Source organism: Nicotiana sylvestris, chromosome 6, assembly GCF_000393655.2.
Source record: "Nicotiana sylvestris chromosome 6, ASM39365v2, whole genome shotgun sequence".
Lineage (NCBI taxonomy): Eukaryota > Viridiplantae > Streptophyta > Magnoliopsida > Solanales > Solanaceae > Nicotiana > Nicotiana sylvestris.
This window is the reverse complement of record NC_091062.1, coordinates 79134858-79142874: the sequence shown is the minus strand read 5'-3', so window position 1 is coordinate 79142874 and position 8017 is coordinate 79134858. Positions and strand designations below refer to the sequence as shown.

The 8017-nt window shown below is 43.1% G+C and overlaps 1 non-coding gene across 1 annotated transcript; it reads left to right on the top strand.

Annotated features, from left to right (window-relative positions):
- The first annotated feature begins 667 nt into the window (after positions 1-667).
- On the top strand, positions 668-749 carry TRNAS-UGA (transfer RNA serine (anticodon UGA)). Its single transcript has one exon. It is a non-coding gene; the product is annotated as a tRNA-Ser (tRNA).
- The last annotated feature ends 7268 nt before the right edge of the window (positions 750-8017 follow it).

The window sequence follows — 8017 nt, the reverse complement described above, 5'->3', positions numbered from 1 at the left end:
TTGAATAACTTTTTAGCAACTTAACCTAATGTATGATGTTGTTTTATTTTTCAGGTTACTAATTCCATATATATTCCTTGAAAAAATAATTCAAATAGTTGTCCACCAAATCGTTTAAATTAAAAATAGCCGGTGATTATAATATATAAATATATAATTCATGTATCATATGTATATAATTCTATATAATTAATGTATAATATATATATACCGGCTAGAAAAAGTAGACCGGCTATTTGCATTAAAATCCCTTATTCCTTTTATTACCTTTAAGGTGACACATAATGTAAATTGTAAAAAAAAAAATTACTTTATTAATGTACGAAAGTTAAACTCAATAAAGTAACAATTAACGGTGATAATGATCCTACGCCAATGAGATTTCGTTAGTCCATTAACAAAACTCACAAGCTGAACATGATTTACAAAGTAATCTGTACGTATGTAAATTATCATGCATTCAATTTAGAAATTAGCAAAATAAAGAGGCAAGATGATAGTCAAAGTCGCTGATATTTTGATTTCAATTTAAATTTTTTGACTAACGTACTGTTTCTTGAAAAAATGGGTGGGGATTTCAAGTCCGTCTCCTCATTAAGAATCCTGCAAAGACTTTTCAAACCTGATTCCGTTAATATAAATATATGCCCCTGCGTAAGAGCGATAAGTCGATATGTCCGAGTGGTTAAGGAGACAGACTTGAAATCTGTTGGGCTTCTCCCGTGCAGGTTCGAACCCTGCTGTCCACGCTGCTGCAAATTGAATTTTCCTTTTCTACCTTTTCATTTATCCGTATTAGTATTGTTTTAAGCACGTTTTGCTTGCCTTAATTGCTGCCTCTCCATTTTATACTCGATCGGTTCTCAAGGTTAGTAGGTAAGTTCACAGCAGGAAGGTGCATCTTTTTCTCTTCCTAACATTGAACAAACGACAGATTCACATCCGGTATCCACTGAGCGACAATGAAGAATAAAACAATATAGGACGGGCACAGCCTTTCAGCAGCTGATGTGTCCGCACTTGCTATGTAAACTCGAACTATATATAGCAGAAAATTTATAACACACACACTTATGACTGTATACGGCTAAAATCGGAGAGTCCAATTTTATGATCATTATGACGCTCCATGGCCCGTCTCCAGAACCCTCGAGGCACAGCTCGGGATTCGACCCTGAGGGTTTCCTATGTTCGACCTCGGGCAGTGCAAATCAGTGGCTATGATGGACAAGCGGGAGATTCCCAAGGCACGTGATTAGAGTTTACCAGGTCTACAAGAATAGTACAAGTCTGTACCGTGACATTAAATGGATGTACCAGCCGCATATCTTTGTAATAAATGCACATATACTATGTTGGGATTCTTCATCCTATATAAAGGGGTCCCTTGTCATTTTGTAAGACGGATGATATTCAATACAAGAACATTCTCTGCTCTCTAACTTAAACATTCTCCATTATCTTTCCTTTGATTTATTGCTTACATTTATTGTGTTTCATTGATTGTTCCTCATTTATTATTCATCATTGATCATAAAGAGCCATTATTGAGGCCCTTGGAACTGTTAGTCCTTCATCAATCATCCCAAGTCAAGCTCATCAGCTCGATCTCAAGGCCCAGCTTAGGCCAGTCTGAGACCCCGATTTACGGCTATTTGGTTTGCATAACATACTGTCCTGAAGCTCTTTTCTCATTCCTCTAACTCACACTTAGCATCTATTGCCTAGCAACTAGCATTAAAATAAATCACGTATTTTTAGAACTACAAAATCAAATTTAATTGTAATTACCATTTTTAAGGTAAACAGTTTGGCGCCCACCGTGGGGCTAAAAATAATAATGATTGTTTTGGTGTTGGTTTACTGAAAGCACAAATTATTCTTCACACTTTTTCTTGTCCAAGAATCTTTGATTTCAGGTCAAAATGTCTAACTCAGTGACTGCACCTAAAAACAACGGTCGTGAGGACCATGGAGAGAATGGTGTAGCTGTTCTAGGCGCCGGTGTACCACTGCGAAAGCCTGAGGATGCACCAGAGCCAATCCCCGTAGATGTGGGCTCACGCAACGCCCAACACATCGATATAAGCTCCCACACTAACGAGAGTATGCGCCAAGAAAATCAACAAGAAGCTCAGAAAACCTCAGCTCGGGAGGAACGAGAGGTTAGCCTTCACGTCATTTTTGAAATTTTGCAGGCACAACAGCTAGCGATTTCTCAACTGCAAATCCACAAAAAAACTCCAAGCACAGCGGCACCGGAAACGGCTCCTCGAGCCGAACAGGCACCGGAAAGATCGAGCAACAATGGGTCAGCAACTGACCTCGCTATTATGAAGATGCTCGAGGACCTCACAAAGAGGATTAAATCGGGCGAAAAGAAGATAAAAGCCAATGACAAAAAGGTATCGACCTGCAATTCAAGGGTCGATCAGATCCCGGGCCCACCTCCAATTCTGAAGGGTGTAGATTCAAAGAAATTCGTACAAAAGCCATTCCCGTCGAGTGCTACTCCAAAACCCATCCCTAAAAATTTAGAATGTCCGATCTCCCAAAGTACAACGGAACCTCGGACCCCAATGAGCGCATCACTGCTAACACTTGTACTGTAAAGGGAAATGACTTGTAGGATGACAAAATTGAATTCGTCCTGTTAAAAAAATTCAGAGAAACACTTTCAAAGGGGGCCATGATGTGGTATCACAATCTATTTCCGAATTCAATAGTCTCATTTGCCATGCTGGCAGATTCTTTTATAAAGGCGCATGTTGGTGCCATCAAGGTTGCTACAAGGAAATCCGACGTCTTCAAAATCAAACAAAGAGAAAACGAGATGTTATGGGAGTTTGTATCTCGCTTTCAAATGGAGTGAATTGAATTATCACCAGTCTCCGATGACTGCACAGTGCAGGACTTCACCCAAGGTTTGAACGAACGAAGCTCGATAGCTTCGAAGCAGCTAAATCAGAACTTGGTTGAATATCCCGCCGTGACTTGGGCAGATGTCCACAACCGGTATCAATCAAAGATTAGGGTCGAGAACGACCAACTAGGAGCCCCCTCGAGCTCAGTATATCCTAGCAGGCTCCTGGAAAAGAAACCAAGGCCAAACAAGGAAAGGTACCAACCATACACTAAAGATAGAAGAAACGCCCCTAGGCGTAACATACCCCGAAATAACTGAAGGGCAGATCGAGGTCAGAATCCTCAGGGACTCGTGAGCAGAGCCGAGTTCAACAGACACGCAGGACCGACAGAGGCACCTTGATTTTTTGAGTACAACTTCAACATTGATGTTTCGGACATCGTATCAGCCATAGGTAAAATCAAAGACACCAGGTGGTCAAAACCCATACTATCAACTCTGTCGCAAAGGAACCCTAACCTGGTGTGCGAATTTCACGGCACACACGGTCATAGGAACGAAGATTGCAGACAGCTCCGAGAAGAAGTAGCCTGACTGATCAACAAAGGGCACCTCCGAGAGTTCCTCAACGATCGAGCCAAAAATCAATTTCGGGAAAGAGAAGCGAATAGGAAAAATGAAACAGAAGAGCCACAACATGCCATCCACATGATCGTTGGAGGGATCGAATCCTATAGGAACCCATTGTAAAACAAACAAAAATATCCATCACCAGGGAAAAGCGAACTCGAGGTTACATACCCGAGGACGCTCTCACATTCAGCGAAGAGGACATCGAGGCCCTGTCTCAGCCTCATAATGATGCATTGGTAATTTCTTTTCTTGTGAATATATTTCAAATTAAACGTGTACTTGTGGATCCAAGCAGCTCGACCAACATTATCAGGTCGAGGGTGGTGAAGCAGCTCGGACTGCTTGACCAGATCATGCCCGCCTCTGGAGTCCTTAACGGATTCAACATGGCAAGCAAGACAACAAAAAAAGAGATCACCCTCCTGGTCAGCATGGCCGGCACAACCCAAAACGTCAAGTTTCATTTCATCGAAGGAGACATGAGGTACAATGCCTTGCTCGGGAGGCCATGGATACACTGCATGAGAGCAGTACCATCAACTCTTCATCAAATGATGAAGTTTCCAATGAAGGACGGAATAAAAATGGTATACAGGGAGCAGTATGCAGCAAGAGAGATGTTCGTGGTACACGACATAGCACTGACATCGACCCCTTCAACATCGAAGGAGCCAAAACATAAGCAAACAGCGAAGTAGAAATCACAAGCTACATTCTCGGCTGCACCCGAGTTAATGAGCAAAGGACCGTACCACATCCCCGGAGCAAGCAGTTAAAGCATATCGAGGCTCAAAACGCCATCACTACTAAGGTATAACCGTCTCCCTTTTTATTTACGTCTTACACTAACTTGTGTGCAGGTGTCCAGTTAGAAAAATCGAAGCACCTTCCAGCTTGAAGACCTTAGATTTTAAAGCATGCATTGCACTCTTTTCCTTCGATCGGATTTTATCCCAAGAAGGGTTTTACGGGTAAGGTTTTTAACGAGGCAACATCTATATGCTACCTAAGGATAACTTAACAAGTATTCAAGGCTTCTCTTCAATCAACCTCGAATACTAGGTGGCATCCCCCCAGAAGATCACCTCTCTAGAGAAACCAAGATGAACCAAAGAAGGTCTCGATAGAAAAATGATGTATCAGGCCAAACGGTCAAATGAACCATACCCGCATAGAATAGTCGAACCCTCGACGACGAAAACATGTATATTTGTACCAAGTAATCAAACGAGTATCTTTTACCATCAAAACGCTTCACGCTATGTATACTTGTACCAAATAATCAAAGGAGTATCTTTTACCATCAAAATGCTTCGCGCTTCAAAGAAATTTGCTACTTTTACAAGAAATAGCCCCAGGGCCAGAAATTTCCCGAACATTCGGGAACTGACATCAAAAACTCGAAGTAGTAAGACCTCCGGGCCGGAAACTTCAAGCTCATAAGCCCTCAATGAGGCACTGTCAAGTTTACAAAGAACGACCCAGAGCCAAAAACTTTCGATGCGTCGGGGACTGTCGCCGACTGTCACCCCATCGAGCTATCGACCTCGAGCTCATATGACTTCCATAATGCAATACCAAATCTGCAAGACCTCAAACAAGGCATAAATTATACTTGTGCCAAGTAACCAAAGAATCTGTAAGACCTTAAGTAAGGCATGTTCAAAATTATAAGACCTTACGAAGGGCATAATCCCGATCTTAAAGTCAAGGCTATATATTTGAACTTGTAATACCCTAAAAAGGCATACCCTCGATATAAACGTTGAGGCTACCTCATTCGGGGACTAAAAGGCTACGACCAAACACAATGACTACGGTCATAAGGCTCCGGCCAAACTAACGCAACTCGGGGACGCCCGACCATCGCCATAATATCACAGACCTTCAATTACTTCGAAAATACTTTGAAAAGAATCGGTTAATCAGGCTACCCTCGGCCTAAGCAAAAGAGCTTCAATCATGTCAGCTCCAAACAATGAAAAGGCTTCGAAATAATTCAGACATCAAGTGAAACCTACCAAGGTGCTCATTTATCATCACATAACGGCTCACAATCGAGGTTCTTATCAAACCATCAAAGAGTCGGACGAACACAAAAACTTCAAAAAAGTCTTTGACAAGGGAAAAATAAAGCCTATATTAGAGGTCGTATCGACCCATCACGTAAGAGCCTAAGCACCAGCCTATATTAGAGGTCGTACCGACCCAATGTATAAGAGCCTAAGCGCCAGCCTATATTAGAGGTTGTGTCGACCCAATGCGTAAGAGCCTAAGCGCCAGCCTATATTAGATGTCATGCCGACCCAACGCGTAAAAGCCTAAGAGCTAGTTTAAAATTCAAAAACTTAAGGTTCAATGAGCTCGAAGCAGTTAACTAAAAAGCGCCTAAGGGCAAATGCGTAAGAGCCTACGGGCCAGCCCAACAAGCCTCAGGGCCGATTTGTAAACTTAAGGGTTTTACCTCGAAGTCCAATTCATCTAGCTAATCATTGACAAACGTCAAAATTCAAAATAAAATAAAGACATACACAAGCAAAGGGAAATTCATGAAAGGGGAAATCGAAAAGCTTCTTTTTATATGTATATGTGAAATAATACAAGGCTTCATTTACAATGTTCTCTAAGAGCATTATACGAAGAATCAGAAAAGAAAGGCCTAATCTACTTTCCCCTCGGGGACTGCGGCTCCATTGGCCTCTTTCTCATTATCTTCGGCATCGGATACGAGGAACTTGGCATCGTATTCATTCGCCTTGGCCTGCTCTATCTCTTCCGAGAGATCGAAGCCCCTAGCGTGGATATCCTTGAGGGTTTCCATCCAGGATCTGCACCGGGCATATTCATTGCCTCTGCTCTCTCGATTAGAAGCCCCTCTCAACTCAGCTCGAGCGTCGGCAACATCTTTTAAATAGACGGCCACTTTCTTATCAGCCTTCACTCAAATCTCTTCAGCTTCAGCCCGAGCGTCCACGACCTCAGCCTTCATCTTCAAAAGGTCAAACTCGAGCCTTGCAATCCTGCTCGTCTGGACCGAGCTGCTTTCACGAGCATTCTGGAGTTGCACCTCAAGGGCAAAAGCCTTAGCCAAAGCATTCTTCTTGGCCACAATTTGGGCATCTATCTAAGCCCTTAGCTCATTACACTCATACTTAGCCTGGCCAACTTCGCCCCAAAGGCGTTCCAAGTCCTTCATCTTACTTTACAACTGAAGAATCAAAATATTAACCTTCGAGGATAGAAGAAGAAACATGCATCCCCTCGAAACAAAGCTTACTTGTCTCTCGAGGTGGCCTTCATAGTTCAGGCTTCGATTCATCTCGTACCTAATGTGTATCAACTCCTTTGCCCTTTTATCACAAAGAAGCCTGAGGGATTTCTCCCTATCCAAGGCTTTTTACAACCTGGCTTCACGACGGACCAGCTCGGACTTGAGCTTATCAAAGGCCTATGAAAAAGAAGCTCAGTGAGAAAATGAAAATGCAAAACCGAAAAACCAACAAAGTCAACCAAAACTCAACATAGAACAGAGCCGCTGAGCCTCCTCAAAAGTTGAGCATATATCTACTAGCCTGGTCTCATCAGCCCCAGTCGAACCGCTCTCGGTGGGGATATGATTGTTGGAGACCCTGCTTGATTTAGGCGGCCCTAGCCTCGAAGTACCTTCGACGGGAAAAGAAGATGGCAGCAGAAAATCTTTATCCCTCGAAGTAACTTCGACGGGAAAAGAAGATGGCGACAAAGGAGGAACCATTTTTCTGAGGCTAGAAGCCTCAGGTGTTACAGGCTCAGCTGATACATCTTCTTTGACCCTCCGAGCAGGGCTTGCCTCGCTATGAGCACCCTCGTCCTTCGAGGATTCCTTCCGTTTGTTATCATTCCTCGGCCCTGAAGCCGACGATCCTTCCTCCTCCCCGAGGGGGAACGATCTCATCTCAAAAAATTCTACAATGCATGCGGTGACGGAGTTAATACACATAAAAGAAAGTACCTTTCAAAGAAAATAAACCACACAACCCGTACCGTGGTATTTTGCCTCCCATCTACCCTTGGACAGGTCTCGCCACTTACGCTCATCGTAGGTTGAGCAAGCTACCAGTTTTCGAGTCCAATTCGCCATATCGGGGACCTCATATGGAAACCACGGGATTGCTGCGGAAAGGGAAAGAAAACACCTTTACAAAGTCTACCTCCACTATGAACAAAAAATGATAAAAGCACCAGTGTACCACTTACGTGTGAAATTCCATTTCTCAGGGAATGGTAGGAACTCTATAGGGATATATCAATAGTCCGCACTCGGAAAAATTGACTCATCCACCCTCAATCCCCGTCTTCTTCATTACTGGCAACAAAGGGCCAGGTGGATCAACGTCACAGAGTAATCAGGTCTCGGTAATGCAAGGGCCAGTACAATCTAATCAGATGGCTGAGTGTGAACTCGAGCCCGGCTTTATTTGCAAAGAACCTTATCATCAACACTATCCTCCAAAACGACGGGTGAACCTGTGCCAAGGT